Genomic DNA, 25,479 nt, shown 5'->3' on the forward strand with positions numbered 1-25,479 from the left:
CTGGCACTAAATAGTTGATAGAAAGGATACTTGTGTATAATATAACTACTAAAACAAGAAAGCTAAGTATATGTTCTTTTTTTTTTGAGAGTACATTCACATAACTTTTATTATTTATGTTATTTTATTATTTACATATTGTTAAATTTGTTTTATTTAGTAATTCATAACTAATCTACTCTGTAACTTATCTATATTAATTACAAATTATGCCTTATTTATAAATTAAATCCTATCATAGTTTTTATGTGTAGAATAACCTCGGTATACATGGAATTTGGTCTCTGCACTCTGGAAGTTGGGGGAGGGTCTGCTGTAGCAAGTCTTTGATTTTTTTCCCTCTCTTACCCTCTCTTCTTTCTTCCCTCACCCCACCATCTTGCCGTACCCTCTGGCTTCTACTTTGGGGCTAGAGTGTCACCTCTTCCTCCCTTCTGTTGCCTTTTTCTCCTTTCAAACTTCAGATCCATCCAGTCAGGGAGGTCTCACAACTTAATCAAGCCTGCAGTCCTTGTGGTTTGAGCTGAAAAGGTGCTTGTGAGGGGCACCTGAGTCTCCCTGGCCTTCCTGTCTTCCCTGGTCCTGTGCCAGTTTGTTGGCCCACATGGAGCTGCTCACACGAGGTGCCACCCATACAACCCTTAGTTAACTGTATGTTTTGTTCAGTGTGTGCTTTTTTTTAAAAAAATTATTTTATTGTAAACAAATGGGTTACATCTTGTTTCTCTGTACATGAAGTAGAAGCATACCATTTGTGTAATCATACATTTACATAGGGTAATGGTGTTTGATTCATTCTATTATTTTTTCCTCCCCCCCCAACCCTCCCACCCCTCTTTTCCCTCTATAAAGTCCCTCCTTCGTCCATTCTGGCCCTCCTCTCACCACCCCATTATGTGTCATCATTTGCTTATCAGCGAGATCATTTGTCCTTTGGTTTTTTGAGATTGGCTTATCTCACTTAGCTTGATATGCTCCAATTTCATCCATTTGCCTGCAAATGCCATAATTTTATTATTCTTTATGGCTGAGTAATATTCCACTGTATATATATTCCACAGTTTCTTTATCCATTCATCAATTGAAGGGCATCTAGGTTGGTTCCACAATCTGGCTATTGTGAACTAAGCAGCTATGAACATTGATGTGGCTGCATGTCTGTAGTATGCTGATTTTAAGTCCTTTGAGTATATGTTCTTGCTCTCCTCAGTTGGAAACACGTATGATAACTTAGAATTTTTTTTTTTCATGTCTATAAAAGAACCATAGGTACTGATTTGGGGTTAACCAATAAATTTTAGTAAGTAGGTAAACTTCCAAATACAGAATCAGTGAGTCTACAATTAACAATGATTCAGTGTGTGTGTGTGTGTGTGTGTGTGTATGTGTGTGTGTATTATGGGCAAAGGGCAATAAAAAAAAATAATCCCCAAAACTCAGTGACCTCTTCCACCTCACATGAATAGGAGGACTTATAAGCCTGACCTTGACCTTTTACCCATTCGGACAGAACCTATTCCTATCAACTGTGGTGGTCAACCTCCAGCTTTGTTTTCCTTTATCCTTGTTCCATTAAATTTTGTTCTGTGAAAAAGCCAGGTGAATACACAGTCACCAATATTTTGGACCGATAATGGGTACGCATTGTTGAAACAGCTGAAGTCAGTCTCCTTGTGCCTGGGGCAGAGATCTTAAACTCCAGCTACTGAGAGCTGCCTGCATCGCCAGAACCATCTGCTGTTGGATTATTTAGTCATGCCACATAGGCAGGTTTTGATCTGTTTCATTCCTTTGTGCCAGTTCATGCCATTTAAAATATCTACTCTGCTTGAATAATTTCTGTGCTTGTCACATGGTACAGAGACTCACCTGGATCTAGAAGGAAAGACCAAATCATGCTTGCTCAGAGGGAAAAAACTACAGGGAGGGACCATGGGTGTTTATATTCACCCATATTGGGAATAAGCAAAATTGTGAAAGCTATTAATATTTGATAGACTTATTTGAATTACGTAAAATGAATCTGAGGCACAAATGGCCTTTCTTTTTTAACCCACTGACAAATTTATTTTGAAAACTGTTTTGGTTTTTTATACTTTTGACTTATGGATAAATAATAGTACGGGGTGAAAGGGAGGAGAGGGAAAACTAAAATAGTTTTCTAAAGCTTTTACAGTTTAATTTCCATGAGTGAGGGAAGAATGTCAGAACCAGCTCTGGTTAAGAACTGATCCTGGTCCTGGGAGGACCAATCTTGTGATCTCAGATCATAAAGCCATCCTAATCCTCAGTGGTATTAGTCTTTGGAACAGCTAGACTTTTTCTTTTGCAAATAGAAAAGAAACCCATTCAAATGACTTTAAGATAAAATGAAATTTATTGGTTTGTTTAATGAAAATGTTCTCTATAGGGTTCAGGTATGACTGGATTTAGGGGTTCAAATGATGTCCTAAGACTCAACTTCCTTTTCTCCTACCCTCAGTCTGTTGTTCTCCCTGTTGGTTCTCCCTCTATAGTGCCAAATCGGTTTACATCCTAATATCACAGCTGTTCTCTCAGAAATGTGTTATTTTGTTTTCCCAACAATTTCACAAAAGTTCCAGAATCTAATCCCTTGTTTTTGTTTTCCTTTGAGCCAGATGTCCATCCCTGAAATAATCACCAGAGTCCAGGGAATGCAGTGCCCTGATGGCTGGGTGTCCATCCCTAGACAGCTTGTAGGCTTGGGGCTAGAGCTGATGCTACCTAATCTACTTGGAATACATGTAAGGTAGGGATTCTTAGGGAAAATCAGAAGAAAAGTGAATGAATGCTGGACAGGCAACATAAGTCCCCATTTTGATTCCATTTAAACAACTGGCTTGCTGTATATTATGGTTTGGATGTGAGGTGTCCCCCAAAAGCTCACATGTGAGACAGTGTAAGAAGGTTCAGAGGAGAAATGATTGGGTTTTGAGAGTCTTAACTAATCAGTGAATTAATCCTTGACCAGAAGTAACTCTCTGGTAACTAGAGGCAGGTAGGATGTGGCTGGAGAAGGTAGGAATTGGGACGTGACTTTGGGATATATATATATTTGTATCTGGCCAGTGGAGTCTCTCTCTCCCTTTACTTCCTGATGTTGTGAGCTGCTTCCTTCTGCCTTACTCTTCAACCCTGATGTCCTGCCTCACCTTGATCCCCAAGGAATGGAGCCAAACTTCAATGGACTAAGACCTCTGAAATCATGAGCCTTCAAATATACCTTACGGTTGTGCTGGTCAGGTCCTTTAGTCACAGCAGCGAAAAAGCTGACTAAAACACTGTATATTTAATTTAAGATCATGGACATTGAAATGCTTGAAAAACAACATCTATAAATATAATACCTCATTATTATTACTATTGTATATAAATAATGTCAATTTATTTAATTTACACATAGTTGTAGTCATATGTATATGTATGTAGATCTAACACCTACTCTTTACTATGTGTTATGGAAGATACTAGGTGAATAAAAGATATGTGCTCTTAAGGAACTTAAATGTAGCAGGGATATGGACAGGTAAAAAATAACTAACTCTAACATGAGGTGGGGGGAAATGATTGCTAAGGAGCAGTATAGAGGAAGACAAAGATTGTCAACTATATTAATTCTGAGCAAAGACAACTTAGAACATATATCAGTGTCTTAATAGAACAGAAGAAGCTTCTTGAAGAAAGTTCTGGAGCCTCTGCTAACATTAAGGGGTAGGAGGAAGGAAAAAATAGATGAAATGGACGTTGGAGTTGAAGATGGAAAGGAGAGAGAGAATGGGGAGAAATATTAATATAAAGAGAGGAAAGGAGTACTGGGGGTGAGGATGTGCAGGGGTCATTCCTTGTTTCAACCCTGGTTCAGAATTAACTGTGAAAATGTGCAAATGTAGGGAGGTATTGCTCTCCCTGAACTTTAGAAGGGGAACCTCCAGCTGGAGTCCCAGGCAGGTGTGAGTGAGTGAACCAACCCTACCTGGAACATTGAAACCTGTGACTGGCATTATTCTTTGAAGATTTATCAGAAGAGTATTTGTTAATATACTGACTTTTATTTCTTTCTCCAAATATTTGTGTTCCCAAACTAATACTTTGCTCCTTATGTGTTAAATGATACTTTATGCTCAATAATATTTTATTTACAAGGTACACCAAGGTTGCACAATTTGGGGATGGAGATAAGCTGCTCTTGAAATCTGAATCATTTCCTTAAGCCTGCAGTAGAGAAGAATTTGTGTAATATCATGGTCCATTAATTTCTCTTTTATAAGGATGTCTCTTAACCAGCCACATGAACAATTGGGAGCTTAGCTCACAGTCAGGCAAAGAAAGAGAACCCAGAAGGATCAAAAGGGTAGCTGTGATGCCCAATCATTGAACCTCCTGCACTTTGTGCTTGGAAGAGTCCTTTGAGGCTGAATTACAATTTTATGACACTTACACACACATGCATGCACACACCTGCTACCAACATTTAGTCTATTTGCTCTTAGCAGTTTAGAAATAAGGAGTCAGAACAGGACGATTTGGGGTTCTGAGAAAGATTACTATCAACCTGAAATGATAGCAAATAATTGAAAATGAAAAGGAGACTAAAAAACAATAAAAAGTGAAATAAAATCCAAAGATGTGTTAGGATGCCAAGAGTGCCACATGCACACAGGTTCCTGATTATGGTCCTGTGCTGCTGAGGAGCAGTCACGCTCAATGCCTTCTGTTCTAAATGTCAGAAAAGAGCTCTGTACTTAGATATGTGTAGTGCAAATATATGTACTTGTAAGTACATTCAAATAAATGATGTATAAAATTTATATGCATTTTTATTACATATAATTTATAATCTATGTCTCCGCTTAATATGTTTTTAAGAAGCGGATGCTCAATGGGGCAAATTCAGCTATTTGGGCAATCCATTTGCCTGTAACTTACTGTTCTCTGTGTCTGTTAAATGAGACATTATGGCATTTTATGATTTAATCCCCTTCTACTATCTGTTTCATGGATGAAGGAGAATGCCTGGGGAGGAAACAGTGGTACACATATTTAAAAAGAATATTTTGTTTTTGTTTTGTCAGTTAACATTGTTTTCCAGCAAACTAGTAAATCAGGAATATGCATAATCATATTCTCATCACCAGGGTCTTTACTGCTAATAAAAAGTGCTCAACATTTCATCACAAGTGTTCCTCCCAAGGATGGAAACTTCTTTTTTGTGTGCATAGTGAAGCTGGAGTGCTGGGGTTTGGACCTTACTCTAAACTGAACTGAGGCCAGAAGCTTTCTTACCGGTTATTACCTGGCAGAGAACACAGGGCCATATCCCACAGGGCTCCTAACTATTTCTTCTTTATCTGCTGGAGCCCCTAATTTCTCTGACTTTGCTGAAAATGAAACAAATACCTAGCAACAAGCCTGTGGTTGTTCCTATGGGGTTATAACTGAAAGCTCTTTGCAAATCTCAATAATGGTGATATAAGCAGACATTCCTTATTCAGTGTATGATGTTAAAGCAGCTGTAGAATATCAATATAGAAGAAGGAAAAGGTCCAATTCTCCCCAAATTTTTGTGCACTGGATCTCAGATGTACATTTAATTATAGTCTCAAGTTGGGTATGTTAGCATCTGATGTTCTTGTTAGAGATGACTGTGCATTGCTGCATCAGGTCACCAATATTTTTTTGGATTCTAATTGACTCTTGAAAAATGACGAATTGGATGAATTTTTATAATCCATTTATTGCTTTTGTTATTTATTATTATTGTTAACGTTAAGAAAATGTTAAAATAACCTGGTTAAGGTAGGGATAATGTCAACCTCAGTCAAATGTGGTTCTATAGAGAAAAATGTTTTTGTGCCCAATGGAAAGCAGTGGCATAGTTGATGCTGTTTCCTCCCACTCCATTGCAAACCGGGCCTCATTGAGGGAAGGTGGGACATTCTTCATTAGCCTGAAATTAGTTCAATTACAGGTTTGATCTCCTGCTCTCAAGTGGTAAGCTGGAAAAGTTCATGAAGAGCAAAGACTTTATCTTCCCAAATGTGCTAGTTTGCTGGAGATTGGACTCCTTTTGAAAAATGTTAATGGTTTCAAAAAGCTTTCAAAAAACTAAATGTAAAAGAAAATGGTCCACTTCTTTACAAATAGCCTCCAAAAGCATCCACTCTTATCAAAAAAATTTCCTCTGTGGTTTAGTGGATGCAAAGACCTCAGAATTTTGACTTTGGAGATTGTGGTCTCTTTTGTGGGTCCACTCATTTATCCACAGTGCCCTTGATTTATTCCTAGGCACATTAAAGAGTGAAGAAGTTTCCAGTGCCAGCAGGCGCACAAGGTTGGAATGCAGCGCTCCCATCTGAAGCAGAAAACATCACGACACGCTGTTTGCTTCTTCAAAACAGGTTTTCAGCGCCAAAAAATGAACAACATCTAATCAATTCTGTAAACCAGGCGATTTCATAATTGAACCTTAATAATCATAATGTTCAGAACCTCATCAGAACCTCCAACCCCGTCGCTTATGTTTGGGATTTGGGATAATGATGTAGTCACAAAGATTCACTCTACAGAAAAAAATAAAAAAGATATTCCAAAATGGGTATTTCTAATTTAGTAAAAGGAAAGTTTTTCTGGAGAAATGAGGAAGTGTTTGATTTTTCTAGCTTTTATCCTTTGCCACAGATGTACTGCTGAGGCAGATGAAGTGCTTTGTTCCTCAGGCACCAACATCATCCTTTAATGACAAGCCATTAACTTTAGTTAAAAAGCATCGCTCTGGTGAGAATGCAGGAGATGGAGTGAGCATTGTCTGTAATCTCTTATGACGAACCCAGGAATCAGACCTTCAGAAGCACACAGAGGAGAGGGAGGAAACGTAGAGTAGATCTTTTAGAATAGGGGGGTCAGGAACCTATTCTGATTAGGGAGCCTAAGCAGGCACATTCTGAGGGATTCAGAATGTGAACTGCAGGCACCATTGGATCCGAAAGGGTCAGCAGCTGCTAAACTAAAGCCAATTCAGGCCTCACAGAAATGTGGGGCATCAGGATGCTCGCTCTGTGAAATATTTTGAAAGAAGATACGGACACAGATTTTATATAAAAGCTCCCCATATATAAATGTTTGTCCAGAGGTAAGAAAGCATTATACAGCCCAAAGGAAAATACCTGAGGTGGGTCCATGGGTTGCCTGTTTTGCACCTTCAGTTTAAGAATGTCAACATTCTCACACCCAATTTAGGAAGTCTATTGTTCCAGTGCACAGTCTGTGATCACACACACACACACACACACACACACACACACACACACTGGCCATCTCATAAACTTCCCGTATGACTAGAAAAATATTGTCCCAAGGCTCATGGGGTCAAGCCTGTGAACAAAAAGTCAGGAAACGTAGTATCTTCAAGGCCATGTGGTCTTGTGTTTTTGCCTTTCTAGGCCCATCCCTCTAGTTTCCTCGGCAGACTGGCTCCCTTTCTCTTTTTTCAGGTATTGCTGCCCCGTGTGCATGACCTTTTAGCTCCAGAACCTACCAGCTGAGGATGACAGCCTCTGTATCGTGGTCTAGAGAATCTGATTGGCTGATCCAATCCTATGAATTGATTCCTTATGGACGTAGAACCTTCTCCTGGTCCAATTAACAATGGCTAGACAGAGAATGGAGTGGGCTGATGCAGAACTGAATGCAATCCTCTCAAAAGCCCAAGATAGATGTGGAAGATAGGTGTGGAAGTAGATTGTCTAACATCATGTATACTAAATAGACTAATGCTAATATTTTAGATTTTAAACATGAACAAATTTAAATTAAGAAGTAATACGTGATCATTGAAGAAAGTTTGGAAATTCTGCAGTGGATAACATAATGAAATACCCCTAATCTGATTTCCCAAAGTCCAATACAAACATCATTGTAAATTTATTTCCAGTTTTTTTTGTTTTGTTTTGTTTTTCATGTCTAACTCTCAAAATGCTACATGCAGTAAGGGAAAATCTTGAAAGGAGAATGAGCAGATTCATTTCTCTATCATTTGGCATCAAAATATTTTTTTCTGGGGGGCACTGGGAATTGAACTCAGGGATGCTTGACCACTAAGCAACATCTCCAGCCCTATTTTATTTAAAGACAGGGTCTTACTGAGTTGCTAAGCACCTCACTTTGGCTGAGGCTGGCTTTGAGCTTGCAATCCTCCTGCCTCAGCCTCTGGAGTTGCTGGAATTACAGGCCTGCACCACTGTACCCGGCCAATCTAAATTTTAATGAACTAGAAAAAATTAATGTACTTTAAGAAAGACAAAAATATACATAGGCTTTTATCCAACAATTTCTTATTTAAGGTTTTATTCAGAAGAAATTCTCAAAGATTTGTGCAAAGATGTATGCACAAAGATATTCACCAATGTATTATTGATCATAGTCAGAGACTAGGAACAACTGAAATATCTAACAATAAAGGATTGGTTTAACAAAAGTGTGAAACAGGCAGCAGATAAAATATTTTGGGATCGGTAAGACATTTTTGGAGAGCTATAATTACTAAAGTAAGAATGTTCACAATAAATTGCAAAGTAGGCTATGAAGTACATGTGCAGTGTGTGAATATTTTTATATAAAATTACATGCATATTCACAGAAATTGGAAGACATTCACCAAAATGTTAATAACAGTTGCCTACTATTAGAATAAAGAGTTCTTTTTACTTTTTACTTTTCAATATTTCCCATTATTTCTGTATTGAAGATGTATAACTTTTATTATGCATAAACAAACCAAGCCCAATACACATGATAATGAATTCTGTGGCAAGGATCTGTGTAAAAATGATGAGAATTATAGTGAGAGTGTTTAGCAGTTTCTAAACCCAGGAAAAAGTAAGGTTGGCTTATGGCTCCTTGACCAGAGCTTCTTTTAGAAACTGTCCAATCATGCAAGTGAAATTCAAAATATGTCTTCCTAATTGAAATGCACTTTTCTTTGATAATTGAAAATTTCCAAGTTCTGATTCTTGGATTTTCTCCCCCTGAGAGTTTTTCTTTTCATGTAGAAAGTAATATTGTCTTCATTATGCAAAATTAGAAAAAATATTGAAACAACAAAGAAGAAGAAAAATGCCTCCTGTTCTACAGAATTACTTTGATTCAAGAGAGATTGAGATGAATCTATAGTGGGCATGCTTAGGGACTTCATTTTCCCACTGGAGTGGAAATGGAGTGAGTTGTGTGTATATAGGTGTGTTCCTTTTCATTAAGTGTAAAATGCAGCAAAACAGCAACAAAAACAGCAGCAACAACAGGGGCAGGAACAATTTTGGTAAGTTTCTGTGATTTCTATAAAACTGAATCTTTTTGTTCTTTTTAAAATTTATTTGTTCTTTTTAGGTATACAGGACAGTAGAGTGATTTTGACATATTATACATACATGGAATATAACTTATTCTAATTAAGCTCCCATTCTTGTGATTGTACTTGATGTGGAGTTACACTGGTCATGTATTCACATATAAAGATAGGCAAGTTATGTCTGATTCATTCCACTGTCTTCTTTAATCCCCTCCCCACTCCCTTCCCTTCATTCCCCTTTGTCTGATCCAATGAACTTCTATTCTTCTCTTCTCCCCCTTATCATGTTCAACACTGAATTCTAAGTAATCAATAGTTTGCTTCATTTGAAATGAATTCGAAGGCTAAGAATTACAATTCTTCCTGAGTTTATGCAATTCTGCAGTAAGAAGAAGTTATTTTCCCTCATTTCTTTTTGCTGTTTGTTTTTCATTTGGCTATAGATTACTCTATGACATAGACAAAAGATAGCTTCCAAGGAGGTTTGGAGTGACTGAAAAATGACCCCTATGATGTGAAAATACTGAGGATATTGAATGTCCACACCAAAGAACCACTAAAGGATCAATGCAGCCTCTCAAATGATTTGTGATTGAGGCTTCTGAAGACAGTTTTGTTTCTTAATATTTGCATTAATGTGTATTTATATATATTTGTAAATACATATATGTATATATATATACACACATGTGTATATATATACATATATGTATTTAATATGATTTAATAGGTCAAATGGTGTAGAATCACTTACAAGGAAAAGCAATATTCTTGGCTTCTGGTAATTTCCTCACTTCAGTTCTACTTCTTGGGGTAACTTAACAATCATCATCTGTGCTAGTCAGCCTTCCATCACTGTGGCAAAACTGAAACAAGAAACTTACAACAGGAAAGGTTTATTTTGGTTCACAGTTTCAGAGATTTCAGTCCATGGTTGCTTGACTACATTGTCTTTGGGCCTGTGGCAAGGCAGGGTATCACGGTGGGAGCCTGTGGTAGGGGAAGCTGTCGTTCCATTGCCGCCAAGAAGCAAAGAGAGTGGAGGAGGAGGTAGCAGGTCCCCAATGTCTCCCCTGAGGTCATGGTCCCAGGAATCTCATTTTCACTAGGGTCCTCCTCCTGAAGTTTCCACTGACCCTCAATATCACCACAGGATGTGGGCCTAGCCTTTAATAAGTGCGTCTTTGGGGGACTTTTATCCACTCTGCTTTTGTCCATGTGTTTTTCTCATTTATTCATATAAATTGCTCTTATTATCATTCCTTAATGTATCTTTCTTAATTTATCAGCAATCTATTATAGTAGATAAGGACTCAATAAAATTAACCTCTCTGTGAGCCTCCCACCTCTATCCCAAGTCACTTCTAGTTCCCTCACAGGTCATTTCTGCAACTCTAAAGAATATTAAGCCATATTTCTTGATATAATTTGCTAACTTCTCACTATAAAAATAATGACATCAGGATTCTGACACCTTCTTCCATCTCTACCCTCTTGTCATCCTGTTTTCTATCCACGATCAGTTACAACATTCCTTTTACATTTGTGAACTTGAGAATATTCTGTTTAGTACTTGCAGTAAAGTATTCCTCACTTAGTCTGTAAGTTGATTCTAAACATTGAAAATAAAGGTAATTTATACTACTCAGACAAGTTGTGGCAGGATTTTTCATCTCAATATCTTTGTTCTACTTTCTGGGAGATTTGCTTGACTCAGTATTACAATATATCTATTGCCTTTAAAAAATTGATTATGTTTTGGACTTACTTTTTTTTGCATGTATACTTTTTCATAACATTCTCTTCTTGGTTTTTGGTTGCAATATCCTCAGCCCTCTCTTTGAAGACCAAGTTGAATTCTGTTGTGTTTTCTCTCTTTCTCCCCCATCCCATCTGTTTCATCTTTAATCATTCTTGTCTATTTTCTTATTGGACACATTTCAGATTTTCTAAAATGCCATCAGTGGCAGCATTAAAAAAATGACTGTGAGCCCTGTGTATGTGGATAGGACTTGTTGAAGGGGAAGCAATCAGTAATGGAAATGAGGGTAGGAAACCAGATTATGCACTGAGACTCCAGAATGTCAAAATTCAGGGACATTAATTCATGTATAGTCTTCTCTACTTCATATCATAGATAGTTTATTTAATATCCAAAGGACACTCCCCACCCCAGGAGGATAACTATCTCACTTTGGAGAGTTCTGCATGGAGGAAGCTGAGAGGAAGTGTTGACTATTTCTTCTGTAGATTGTCAATAATTTTAAGCCTGTACTTTGAATGTATCCCCCATCATATCTGGTATTTCTCAATTCTTCAGAGCACATCTATCGTTCTTTTAATTTCAATCCACTTTGTTAGTATCCTTGGTCGTGGCTTTCTTCATCTTTCTAACAGTGATTTTCAGACTCATCTATTTTTTGTCTTATGGAAATTTTGGGAAGTCTCTTGCTCATAGATGATTCTACTCATTCTCTTTGTTGCTTCAGGTTTATATCTCTATGTTCCTTTAGTATTAGTATGATAATGTCTCAAAAGGTAGAGGAAATAAATGCAGATGCTGTGTTGAGGTGGAAACATCCCACCACCATACTTTTAACTAAGAAAATTTCTGGACTCTAAGTTCAGAAGAAAAGGAGGCTACCAATATCTAATAAGATGAATAAAACATAAGATAATAGATACATAGCATCATGCTTTCCAGTATTGCTCTCAAAGAGAAAGGAAGATATGATTTTTAGAGACAATGGGAATGTGGAAGGTAGGGGATTGCAATTTAGAAATTCAGTCGCAAAGTCCATTCAATTGCTGCATTCAGAAAAGTAACCTTTGACAATTATAATGTATGTATGATGACAAAAATAGGGGTGGACAGAGGTGGAGGGATGTTTTGAATGACAGAATCACAGATTCAGGTGTTTCAAATAGGTCGTGAGATCAAGAGAAATATGAGTATATGGAGACTGATAGTTTGGAATACCAAAAAGCAACTGAATTGCTTAAAAGAGAGAATTAGTGATTCAAAAAGCATGCACAATTGCACATGCACACGTGGATCTTCTCATAGTATTTCAACAGCTAAATGCCCTCATATTGAAATAAAATGATTTCTCCAGAAAGTAGGGTGCTTCTATTTAGAAAAGGTCCCAGGTATGCTCCAAGTAAGCAGACTAGTATTTCTCCAGTTTAACTATACTTTTATTTTCTACAGGATATTCACTAATGCTAGTTATCATTTTCTGAGGGTCTACTTTATGTCAGTACTATATAAGATACTTTGCATGCATTACTAAGAATCTAGCATAAAATAAGCCTTTCAAACATATCTTAATAATTTTTAATAACATCTTGATGCTGTATATTTATTTATTCATAGAATTCATTGTACATCCATCTAACAATCTCATTCTTTCAGCTGCATCAATTAATAAATTAAAATGATTAAAATCAGAGAGAGAGAGAGAGAGAGAAAGCAATATCAAGTTGTCTGTGCAAGATGAGGGCTTACAAGGTACAAAAGGATTTTGTCAAATGTCTGTTCCTGTGGGGCCTCAGTAATGCATAGCATTTTTTCACACATATTATGCACTGTATCATTTTCAAATCAGGAGAGAATATTTTAGTACTATAAGTTGTGGAAATGATAAGGTTGAATTTTAAAGATTAATGGAATAAATACTCAGAAAAACAAATTATTCTTTAAGTAATAACTTCATCTTTCCATGCTGACCTTAGAATTGATTGGCATAGTTTTCATGTTATGTATCTATTCATTAGGAAGTTCAGTCATGGGATGCCCTGCTAAACCCTCTGAAAACAGTGAAAACCACACCACATATGTTTAGATTTAGATTCTCCACAAAACCCAACAAAATAAATATAACTTGACTTGTTCTGCAAAGAGGAAACCAGAAGGCCAGAGTAGTTAGACACTTTGCCAAGGGCATCGATGCTAGTTCAATGATGAAGTCAGGGTTCAAATCAGATCTAGAACTACAGAGTCAAACTTATTTTACTACCTTGCTTGAATTCTCTAGACAAGAGGCAATCTGAAACCAATTTGCCTCCTTGAGAGTCCCTTCACTTTTTTTTTTTTTAATAAAAGAAAGGTAAGAAAAAAATCATTTCTATGATTGACCCTCCAAAGATATTTTTCATATGCCTACTTGGTAAGTCAAATAACTCACTTCAGCATTACCTCTGCTTCACTTAGAGTCTATGTCACATGAGAAAGACAGGCCAGTGAAGTGCTCATGATGTTCAGAAGAAATCTTTTATCAAAATATTGAATTATGATTGCTCTGAAATATGCCTGTCAGCATAATATTTTAAAGGCCATCTAATTTGAGCAGAAGCATGGGCAGGATGTAATTATTCACCATCAGCTCGGTTGAAAAGGTGGACATATCCTTTTGAAATTTGAGTCTGAAAACCCCAAAGTTTAAGCTGTCAGGGCACATCATTGCCCAGCTGCTGAAGTGTTCTTCCATTTCTCTGAACATTGCTCTAATTCTCTGATCTCTAGTTTCCTTTTCTCCTGCACATTCTCGACAGTGTGAAGTTTTGTGCATGCCACCCCAGGCAGAGTGCCTCAGCTCTCAGCACTGCTCAGGGCTCCTGTTGACACTATTGAGGCTCTCCTACTCTGTCGCCATAATGCCCACGCAGTCCTGAATCTCTTGACCGAGGTATAACTTTGCAACATTTTTCTGGGCCTGAGGTATCTGAAACAATCTTCCCATTAAGGCATATCAGCCTCTATCTTCCATTGCTCTTAAGCTAAACTTTAATATAGATTAATTGCTCTCAAAATACCTTAATTTTAATAGTCTTACCTTTGTCACTCAATATTGGTTCCTGGAAGACCAGGTCCTGGTCTTGAAAGAAAATTTCTTTGATTGAGGTTAAATGCATATGCTTTTGTGTAAATAATCATTTAATTGGTTAATTACTATTTTAAATGTACATATGAGGTACAGTGTGAAACTAACAGTTTAAATCAGTTAGAATGAAGTGTCTAAAGCTGTTTGGAACTAGAATTCTTCTCTTAACAAGAGAAAAATTTCCTGTTTCCTACCAGGTTCAGATACTGTGCTAAGGATTTGTGTGTATTGTTGTTTTTATTTTTGAAAAGATGCTCAGAATTCAGACTGAATGTATAAAAATGTGCTGTTACATGAATTTCTATCTAGATCCAGGTGTTTCCTCTTTCTTCTTACCTATCTATCTCCCTATCTATCTACCTATCTATTCATATGGAAATACAGATACAGAGATAGAGCTGTATAGAAATAAAGGCATATATGTATCTTATATATATCAAGTGAATTTATCTTATGTAATGGACAACTGAATCAATACTCTTTGGAGGGACTGATTTGAATCTCAGCTTCCTTTTCTTAAAGAAGTAGGTGCTAATCTTGAAACAACATAATTAAGCCAAAAGTCACTGTTCTGATCTGGTCCATGTCCTCTTCAGACAATGATCCAACCTGGGATTTCTGCTTCATGCTTCAGGGCTCTTACAACTAATTGCTGAATGTTATAAATTTCCCCCTGCATGTGTGACCAAAATATAACCTTTGAGTAGTATATTTGTTTCCAGGAATACCTTTAGATTTATAATTGATCTATATAATAGGCCGGTTGAGTCTATCAAGTGAGTTACCATATGTAAAACACTTGAAGGAATGCCAGACATATAATAGGAACTCTGTGAGCATTTGGACTCTGAAGCTAGACTTCTTATATTCTGACCCCAGCTCTGCCACTTCCTCACTGTGCCATCTATAACAAAAGAACTCCTTCATAGGATATTGTCAGACTGAATTCATTAAAGGTATTAAAATGCTTCAAATATCACCCAGCACATAAAAACCTGTATTAGAATTACTTTTCTTAATGGCAGTCTTTTGTTTATCTATAGAATATGAGTAGGATTCTTCTCCCTGATCCCCTGCTCCTCCCTTCCCTCTGGCTCTCCTATTAGAGGCACTCTTGACTAGATCCACATTCTTGACCTGACCACGCATGTGTCATGTTATAGACCATCTCTTCACCTTCAATTTTCAGCCAACTCCATGGGTTTCACTTTTTGGACTTTTCCTTGCTTCTCAGATCTGTCTTTACCCAGAAAAGTTTACTTTTGTCCCAGGTAAACAATATCAGATCAGCTGGGTGTACTTCCCTGTGAGACATGGCCCCCTGGGGAGGGGAGACCGGATGCCTTGCTGACTCTGAAGCGAGGTGTCTGAGAGCATGGAGGGCAGACGGACGATGCACTTTTCAAAATGCCAGCTGTCGTCTTAATTACTGAACTGTGGAGGCCTTCTCTCTGTCTTAGAGGTCTTTATCTTTTGTCTTAGCCTTGCCTTTTTTTCTGCTCTGCTTAGCATTCTTTGAAACTTGTTGCTATGCAGAGGAGGATGTTTTTAAACTTGTTTTTTGCAAGAAGACTTGCTTCTTGGAGTTGGAGCTGACAGTGACTCCCTCGTATTTCAGTATGAGAAACTCCCCATGTTACACCATTCAGTACCTCCATGGCATTATGTTTAGGTTACCTCAAAGCATGGTCTGAATTACACTTTCAAGTCTTATTGCACTCAATCCTCACAACAGCATATGAAATGTTAATACTGCTTAAGAGATAAAGGAGTGGTGATTGAGTGAGGGGTAAGACTAGAAAGTCTGGTCACCACTGTCCTCTAAAAACCTGAAGACACTTCTTTCCCAGTATCTGCAGCAATGGAATATCTCCTTTCTGTGGCCTTTACAAGCCACCAAGATGGTAGGTGGTCAAAGTACTCACCTTCAGCTTCTGGGAGGATGACCATGAAATCAGCAGCTTAGGTTGAGGCCCAAAATAGAGTCATTTAAAAATCTCCACTTCTAGGGAGTTGTTAACACAAGTGATATTAATATCTGTTTTGTTCTCACAGTTATAGGGGAGTTGGAAAATAAATCAGAGGCATTTTTCTCCTTAAAAAAAAAAAAAAAAATTCCAGAGAGTAACCAAGCTAAGAGTACCAGAAATTGGGTATTCCTTGTCTGCAGGGTGAAATTAAAAATTCTTTGTTTTTCAAAATCTAAACTCATTGAAGTATGAATTGCCTGAAAGGGCATAAGCCTCAGAAGATTGGAGAAGATATGATGAGACCCTGGAAGGAGGGAGCTGGTCTTGTTCCCTCCCATCCCAAGATGGCTATACTTCAGAAGCAAATGCAGCATAAATACCTGAAAAAACTTGTCCTGGCCATGCACAAGATCCTATGCCCAAGCTTGGCAAGAGGCAGAGGAAACACTTGCCTTTGGATGGGTGTGTGTGTGTGTGTGTGTCTGTGTCTATTGAATAACAAGAATCTCAGACAATCATGCCATTTGAAGAGTCCTCTTATTCCAATTTTAAGGACTAGGTGCAACTTCTGTGTCTATTGAATAATTTTCTAAAGAGAGGGAGAACCCTCTAACTTGCCTAAGATTCCATTTATCAACTCTCTGACTAGTGAGGGACTTAACACCAGAGTAAATTTGTAAATCTGAATTAAAACAAATAAAGCAAGGTGACACATTTTGCTTCTGTGGATCAAGCATATTGATATCCATTTGACATCTATTAATAAAACTTCATCCCTATAACTTGTTGCTAGTGTTCTGTACAGATCCAAACTTAGTTCTGAAATTGAGGACAGAAGAACTAGGAAATAAAGGAAAGGTAGAAGAATTATTAGGAAAAGTAGATGGAAAGAAAAAGGGAAGAGAGATTTAATTTGAAAATGAATGGTTAAGGGAGTAAGATAAGGTATGGGAACTGCGTTGTGTTAGACCTGTGTCAGGGGCTGATGGTGTATACTACACGTGTGGGAGTGAGTACATGGGTAGGAGAAGAAAGAGGAACTGCAACAAGTTTGTCAACTTTTTCTAATTCTGGAGGTGCTTGAGAATTTCCATATTATTTGTGGGACAATTTTCTAGACTCACCTAGTTTTTTCCCCTTTCTAACTTGTAGTTTTCAAGAATAACTATAGAATGTGCTGGAATGCAATGTCCTAAAATAAGGAGGAAATGCTGGAATATTCTGGGCTCTGTTCCTGTCCCTTCTGTAACACTTTAACCCAGCAAATCGTGTCACCTGTGGTATGAAACCAAGGGTTGACTGCTTTTCAGGGTCTCTCAGGCACATTGCATCATGGAACATGCACAGATGATATTCTGTCCCCAAGAAGCTTTCATGAACCTTGAGTAACAGGTTGCCTTCAGTCCTTGATTTCATACTGCCCCTTGCTGCTCATCTCTGAGTAAAAAACTTGCTTCACTCAACTAGTTATGTGAATGTTCTGCCTTGGCAGACTTGTGCAGAGAGTAGAAACTGTAGTCCAAGATGCAGAAGGCTAAAGTGGTAACTAGTGCACAGGAACCATCTTTGCAATTGTTCAGGGCCAGAATTTTCCAGGCTGCTCATAATTCTAGTTTTTGAGAGACATGACAGCAACACACTTACCCATTGGCCAAGAGCATTGTGCTATTGCTTGGCTAATATCTCCAGTCTTTTAATGAATAAGAAATAAGAAGCCAAGATAATACCTCACTCAGAAGCTGGGTAGACCTTCTCTAGGGTTCCTGCCTAATTCACTTTTTCTTTCTTTGGAACTGCCCCACTACAAACCCTTGCTATAAGCATAGCTCTGAGCCTAATGGTACTGTTGCCTCTTCCATTTCCACCCCTGCCATAACCTACTGGCTCAGAGATAAACCCAATTTGCTAGATAAAAAACATTGTCTTGCAAGTCTGATATAAAAGACCCTGAGTGTGTTCACATAGGGTGGTGTTTGAATTCAGAAAGATGTAGCAATAAGGCCGGGATGGGGTGTATTGTTAGCCAGTGCTTGCCTGACTGATAAGCAGTGAAAGAAAGCCTTCAAAGGGACACATGACAAGAGAAGGAGACCAGAGGAGAGAAGTAGGGAAGAGAGGTCACTTGGCTTCAGAGGGAGAGACAGAGAGAAGCAAGGTAGTTGCCTTGGAACATGATCATTGAGTTCTTGGCTTATCGGATAACTTTCCTTGACTTTTCCTTAATTGCCCTCCTTTATTTGAGCTAGTTTGAATGAGCATTTGTTCTTTGCAAACTACAATCTCTGATGAAGAAAAGGAGTTATCATTTAATGAGAGGGTTTTTATAGAAAGGACACTTACTGACAATGGCTGACTGTTGCAGTTATCTGCAGGCACAAAGAGAAATAAAATGAATGAAAGGATGCTCTGATCTTAGAGAAAATGAGTGTTTATTTAGTCAAATTCTGATTTTGGCCACTGTGCTAGATGCTTTACAAACTCTTTTTATTTAATCTCCATAGCAATCCTGTAAGGTATGTACCTCTTATCCCCATTTTACAGAGACACAGAAAAATTAAGTAATTCTTCATTTCACACACAAAAAATCAAGGACTTAAAACCACATCCTTTTTATTATTCTACCCTATTCTCTCTGAATTCATTTAAATTGGAATTTTGAAAATTTTCTTTCCCAATGGCACTGCTTTAAAGTTTCACAGTTAGCCTTGATAAATAATTAGGTGCTATTTTTGAACTTAGAAATGTTATTCATGATTCTCTGGGAACTTTTGAAATTTTTTTTTGTCTGAACTTCTACTCTGGGACCCTCGGACTCTGAGACTAAAGTTGTTGAGGGAACATATTGTTGAAATGAAGGGGATTCAGGGGATGCAAAAGGAATCTAGATGAATTTAGAAGAATAAGAGTAATTATCCTGAAGAGTTCAGAAATTCCCCCTAGTGGGTTGTTAGCTGAGTAATTCTTGGGAGCCACTTGGTTGGCCATGATTATATAACTTAAGAAATTACTGGAAGAATGTAAGGCATTACTTATGAGACTTAAAATTTAGAGGGGAAAAAAATATCTTGGAATCTGCCCCGAGGACATTCTGAATGGATTCCAGGCACACCATACTGTTCTTTACTGATTGATGTTCTGTTTAGTTAAATCCTGCTGTTTTGCAGTTTCAGTGCCTTCCTATAACTTCATAGAAATTCCCTGAGGCAAAATTAGCATCTGTCCCCTATTTTCCATCACCTTAAAGAATTATTGCTGAGAAAATTATTGTGAGAAAATGTTTTAGGAAATTATGAGATACTTAAATCTGTCCATAAATCAAAACTTTTTCTAATTTTAAAGGATAGTTTCAGGTATTTGCAATGAAATTTCAGATGGAGCAGAAACTAGTTGGGATAAAACCATGGCACTTACAATCTACGTAGACCATGCTCTGAATCTCTGAAGGACGCTAAATATCTTGGATAGCTATAGATTTAAAAACGTATTTTCCAGAGCAAAATTGTCAGTTTTGATTTGAGCTCCTTTGCTTGTATGCAAACTGAAAAGTCTGGCTCTTATGATTTTTGAAAACATGACACGAAAGGGGAGGCTTACTCAGTAAATGTAGCTGTAAGTGACCCTATTAAGGGATATTCTTGAAATGCAGACTTTTAGTTTATTATAAATTGCCCAGCAGATTTTCAGAGGAAAATCCCCTGAGAAAGATCCATTTTCCCATCAGATTTTCATTAAGATCCATTTGCCTGAACCTTTGTCTGTTACTCTGCTCTTGGGATGTCTTGAGAATCAATCATTCCATTTTATTTGCCTGAATGTCTTGTGAATATAAAAACACATGGCCAAAGGTTTGTGATTTGTTATCCATAACAAGCACTCCTTATGTTGGTTTTTGTGTAGTTGTGTCTTTTGGTTATTGAGGCAAAACTTGCTGGTTCTTGCTTCAGTGGGAAATATGAGGACTAAATGTTGGCTTTGTCTGTAATAACTGCGGGCTCTCATATTATGATAACTGTTTGCAAATTTCTTCTAAAGTCAGAATCACTCCCATGATATGCTGCGGTACTAATTTCTGAGAGTTAATGCTGGCTAAGTACTGCCACAGACAAATAGCTGATTGTGCCAGTTTTCCCTTCCTAATATTCTTCCAACGATTCTTCAATGGGATAGAATTAAGAAGGAAAGGGAATTCTGGAAGGGTTTCAAACCTTCATAGAAAATATTTGAAAATTACAATTGGCTCTTCCTTTTGTGAAAGTCCCAAAACCCTTTGGACTCTGAGACTGAATATCAAAAATTTTATCCTTTTTCCTTTTCCTGGTTTTATAGCTAAAATCGATTCAAACATTTGCCAAGTATAATTCAGACTTTCTGGTTGCAGGCCAAGTTTTCACACTAAGCATTATGAATTTGCAATGAATTCATAACATTTAGTATTCATGGTAATAACACTGATCATTATGAAAAGATTTAATATTCATGAGGGTTATACTGCTATTTTCTCAGGTGCCATGATAATTTTTAATAATAATTCAGCATCTCTTAATGGGCATTTGGCATAATAGAGTGTGATCCAAGAGTTTTGGTTAAGGGATATTAGAGGAAAGAAAGCAGGGCATTAATACAAATTTTAAAACTTGATCTTCCATGCGAATGTTTGATCAGTATTATTCTGTATTATTAAAACAAGCTGTCTCTGTTAAACAGCTCCGAAATGTCAGACAAGTCTCTCCATTGCGTGTGCGAACTGATGACTGGCACAGTTCACAGTTTAAAAGGGGAGGGAAAACAAAAATACCTGTAAGTCCATTTTTCTAGGTGAGAAAATACTTTTAGTATTTGTGTCAGCATTGGCCTTTGTGTCCTTAAATTTGCTTTTTACCAGCGCATATACTTCAGAGTATTTTTTTTTTCCAGTCCGCCATCTGTTTCTTTGCAATTGGGGATGGTTGAATAATTTCCTGAGGAATTGCTGACAAGATGTGGCCCAGGAACAGTAATCCAGCAGGACCAGATTTCTCATTAAAATCGCTAAGCTCAGCTGTGTTACAGCAAGCTCTTGATTTAAGGTGGTCACCCTGGACCAGCGAAGGTCAATGGCCAACAGCTACCCATTTTTTCCTAAAAATAGGACAGTGAAATCTATGTATATATACTATAAATGGTTTCAGGTATAGGTCCATTTGGGTGGTAAAATGTCACTTGTCCCAAAGGGATTTGTTATGTTCTCCTTCATAGGCATGACCATCTTCGTTTACTTTCAAGTAGATCCTTCTCTCAGCCTCTGAAGTGACAGTGCTGCGTAGGGAAGCACATCACGCCCCTAACCTCAGACTATTGCGTTTTACTTTCCCAGGACTTGGTTGGACCAAGATTCACTTTTATTTTTTTGGAATTTTCCATAGTCCTGTTAGCAGAGCTTGACCCTTTTTCTTCAGTTTCTCTTGAACTGCTGACTGATGGAGGAGGAGGCTTCTAAAATTAATAAGAGTCCCAAGAAGGTTAGATTGGGGTCCCAATTGCATATTATCTTACACATTGTCTGCATCAACCCTATGACTTAGGTATCATTTTTATTTTACAGTTGAGGAAACAGAGTCTCAGAGCATTTAAAACTTGCCCCTAAACACATAGTTAATAATTAGTAAGTCAGAGATTATATTGGATTGCCAGCTTTTTTCTTAACCACCTACAGAGCATATGATCTCATAATTCTATATTCCTAAGTTGGTATTGTCCCCAAATATAGTCAACCGATCACCAAGATCAGATGCAGCAGGAATGACTGTTAAAAATGAAATTCCTTCCCTGCTTCAGACTTCCCGAGTCAGAATCACTGGGCTGGTGGGTGCCTAGAGTTTTTAACAAGCTCCCCTGGTAATTCTGATGCATACTAAAATATGAGAACCACTGTCCTACAGCATAATAAATGTTATTTAATTAATTGGTTCATTAAATATTGAACAGTTAAAGTCATTATAAAGCTAAGAGTTGAGCTGGGTGAAATTAAAAGTAAAAACTGAATGCTATGGTGGATGAGGGTTGGGAAGCTGAGACCCAGTAAAAAGAGACCACAAAAGGGGTCTTCTATGGAATGAATTCCAGCAAGGTTTTGCCATCAAAATTTTGGTGCAGTACCAATAGTGAATCTAAATTAACCAAATCGTGTCCTATATGCTTGTTTTGTATGTCAGTTGGCCCTGATGAAGATGGGCCCAAATATTCTGCCAGCCCATTCGCTACAATTTCTCTGGGAAAGCAGATGTTGCTGTATGTGAATTTTATTTTAAGTTCTATTTATTGTAGGTCTATGAGGAGGTCCTTATTTTAATTAAACATTCAATATGCCATGTTTTTGCCCCTTTCTGTATAAAAATTTGACTAACTTTTGGGTGACATCTCTCGGGATACACCATAAATTTGATTTTGAAGTGGTAAAGAGGCTGTTTGGTTTTTAAGTTGTAAAATGTTCCTATCCAATTTGATGAAGTTTGCAAAAGTAGAGGTATTGTTGAACTCATCCTTATAAAAGATTTTAACTGACTTTAGAAAATAATGAAGAGGTGCACTTATGGTAAGGGCACAGAGGCATCTCAATATTTCAAGGGCAGCAATGCTGACAGGTCTTGAGGTACAATTAGAAACATATACAGCAGTTCCCAGAACTTTCTCCCTATCTTGAAGTTTAGCTTTGTTTCTGTTCTATTTCTTGGATTAGCAGAAGGTGGCCATATCACAGATGCCCATCTCATGTCTTCCTTAGTCAGAAGAAGAATTCAGAATACTTCCTATACCCCCTCCCAATTATAGAGGTAAGAAATCTAATTGGAATAGCTTGGGGTAACTTTCATTGCTAAGCACATGTGTATAGGGGTAAGGGAAGAGACTATGTTGGGGAGGGTCTTACATCTGGTAGAAAAGAAAGAGACTCCTACCTTCCCAGTGAAGAAGGATGGGTAAGATGGTCCTAAAGTTAGTTCTTCAAGAAAGAATGTACTTTGTCAATGCCTTGAATCTTGTTTATTCTCTGGGTGGAAGAGAGGTGAGAGATACTAGCGAGGAAGGAGGTATGAAATGTAGCTTTGCATAGAAAAAAAAAACAAAACAAAACAGAATTTAAGGAACCCTTCAAAATTTGGTAGATGTTTTCTTCCTTCCCCTTGTGTTATCCCCTCCCAAGGCCAATAGTGATCGGTCTTGGAGAAACAAACAAACAAAAACCATGTAAACTGTCAAAGGTGTGGATTTATATGTAACCTATCGTGAAATTAAGCCATAATGACACAAGTTTATGTGCATAACTTTTTATGCATGCTTCACTTCATCATCTTGAAGTAATACTCATCCGGAAGAAGTGGTCATGTTTCCAATTTGACTCTGAATCAGGAGGTGGAAGTCCATGTCTATTTCATCTATAATGCATCTTAACTAGGGCTCTTTATGAAGTATTTGTTTGACACAGAAGAAATAATATTAGATGGCAACTTTTTTCAGCCATTGCCATACATATTAGTGGTCAGTTCTTTTTATATAGCAGAGATAAAAACCAATGCTCTATCATTCCATCCAAGTTGCTGGTCTGAAAATACCAGTACTGATGTACTCCTCAATTGGAAGGACAGGTAGCATATGCTTGGATAGATTTGATGTCTTCATTCAGTAAGCATTTATTGCACATGACATAGGCTAAACCCTGGTAGCCTGAGTGCTGGACTCGTAGGACAACTGTGCATGCCTGTGCATGTGTATGGGGAAGGAGATTATATTTATTTCTATTTAGGAAGGGTTTAAAAATACCTAGTTGCCAAAATTTAAAGGTTTGAAGATTTCACATAAAAATCCAGATTTCCAGCTTTACTTGAAGACTCAGGGGATGTGGCAGCACTAACTTTATATCTGTATAAGGTGACATAGGCTAGAATTCTGGAGCAGGAGCCCTTTATATGAAGCATGTGTTCCCCAGTTTAGACAAATTTCCTCTGCTCCCTATTATTTGCACTTGGCCAACTTTACCTATTTGCATTTGCCATGCTGGTTCCTGTGAGCATTTGCATTTTCAATTCTGTACGTATTCATAGCATATTAAGTTAATTTGTACTAGGATATTCTCCTAGACTATATAATCTTCAAACAAACAAACTTCTTCTCTCTACACAAAATGGGCAGCTTGACAAACCCATGACTCTGACACCATATGAGATGTGATAGCTTTCTAACATGGTTAGCTCCAATGCTTGCTTTATGCCTACGCTATGGTGCATGAAAAAAGCAAGTACTGGAATTAACCAAGTTAACCATTTGTGTAGGGAGATTAACAATGATTTCAGTTGCCTCAGCTCTTGGTCCTTGGTCCATAGAGTTGAGTTAACTTCCTTACTTAGGTTTATCTTTGTGAGGTTAACAATGATTTCAGTTGCCTCAGCCCTTGGTCCGTGGTCCATAGAGCTGAGTTAACTTCCTTACTTAGGTTTATCTTTGTGACTTTTCCCCCAGATTTATCCTTTCAAAATAGGAGATGTCTTGGCAGAGTTGGCTTGAGCCCAGAAGGTCATCATAAAAATTAAAATTTCATTGCCTTCCCTTTCTGTATTTGGTTGCTTCCTGAATAATTACCATAGAGAAAGTCTTTTCTCTCTAAATCTTCTCATTGGACAATGTTGGAAGCTGGTGGGAAGAGGTACTTAGGGAGAGAGGTAGTTTTGACAAGTCAAATTTTAAGATTGGAGGCTTTAGACATGTGGTTTCATATCTACTCTGCCAGGACAATCAAGTTACCCATACTCCTGACGTTTGATAACAGTGTCAGCTTAAAACAGTTCATTTTTAGAGGTCTCTCAATTAACTTGCTGTATCCATCCTTGGTGCTAGATTAATCTAAGTTTTACCTCCACTGTCAAGTATTCCCTGTTTCTACCAACATATGCTGAATTCACCCTATAAGTTCTTCTACTCCCTGTTTTACCAGCCACTAAGCACTAAACTGTGCCCTTTCCCATCACCAAAGTCATATGTTAAAGCTCTAACATCCAATGTGGACTATATTTAGAGATAGGGTTTTACAGAGTTCATTAGCGTTAGATGAAGTCATAATGGTGGAATCTTCATCTCTTCTTTCTTTACCTTGTGACCTTTGTGAGTCAGGAAAAGAGTCCTCACCAGAAACTGGCCATACTGGCATCCTAATTGTGGATCTCCAGCTTCCAGAACAGTGAAAATCTAAATTCCTATTGTTTAAACCACCAGTCTGTAGTGTTTTGTTGTGGCA

This window comes from Sciurus carolinensis, chromosome 5 (assembly GCF_902686445.1).
Source record: "Sciurus carolinensis chromosome 5, mSciCar1.2, whole genome shotgun sequence".
NCBI classification, from domain to species: domain Eukaryota; kingdom Metazoa; phylum Chordata; class Mammalia; order Rodentia; family Sciuridae; genus Sciurus; species Sciurus carolinensis.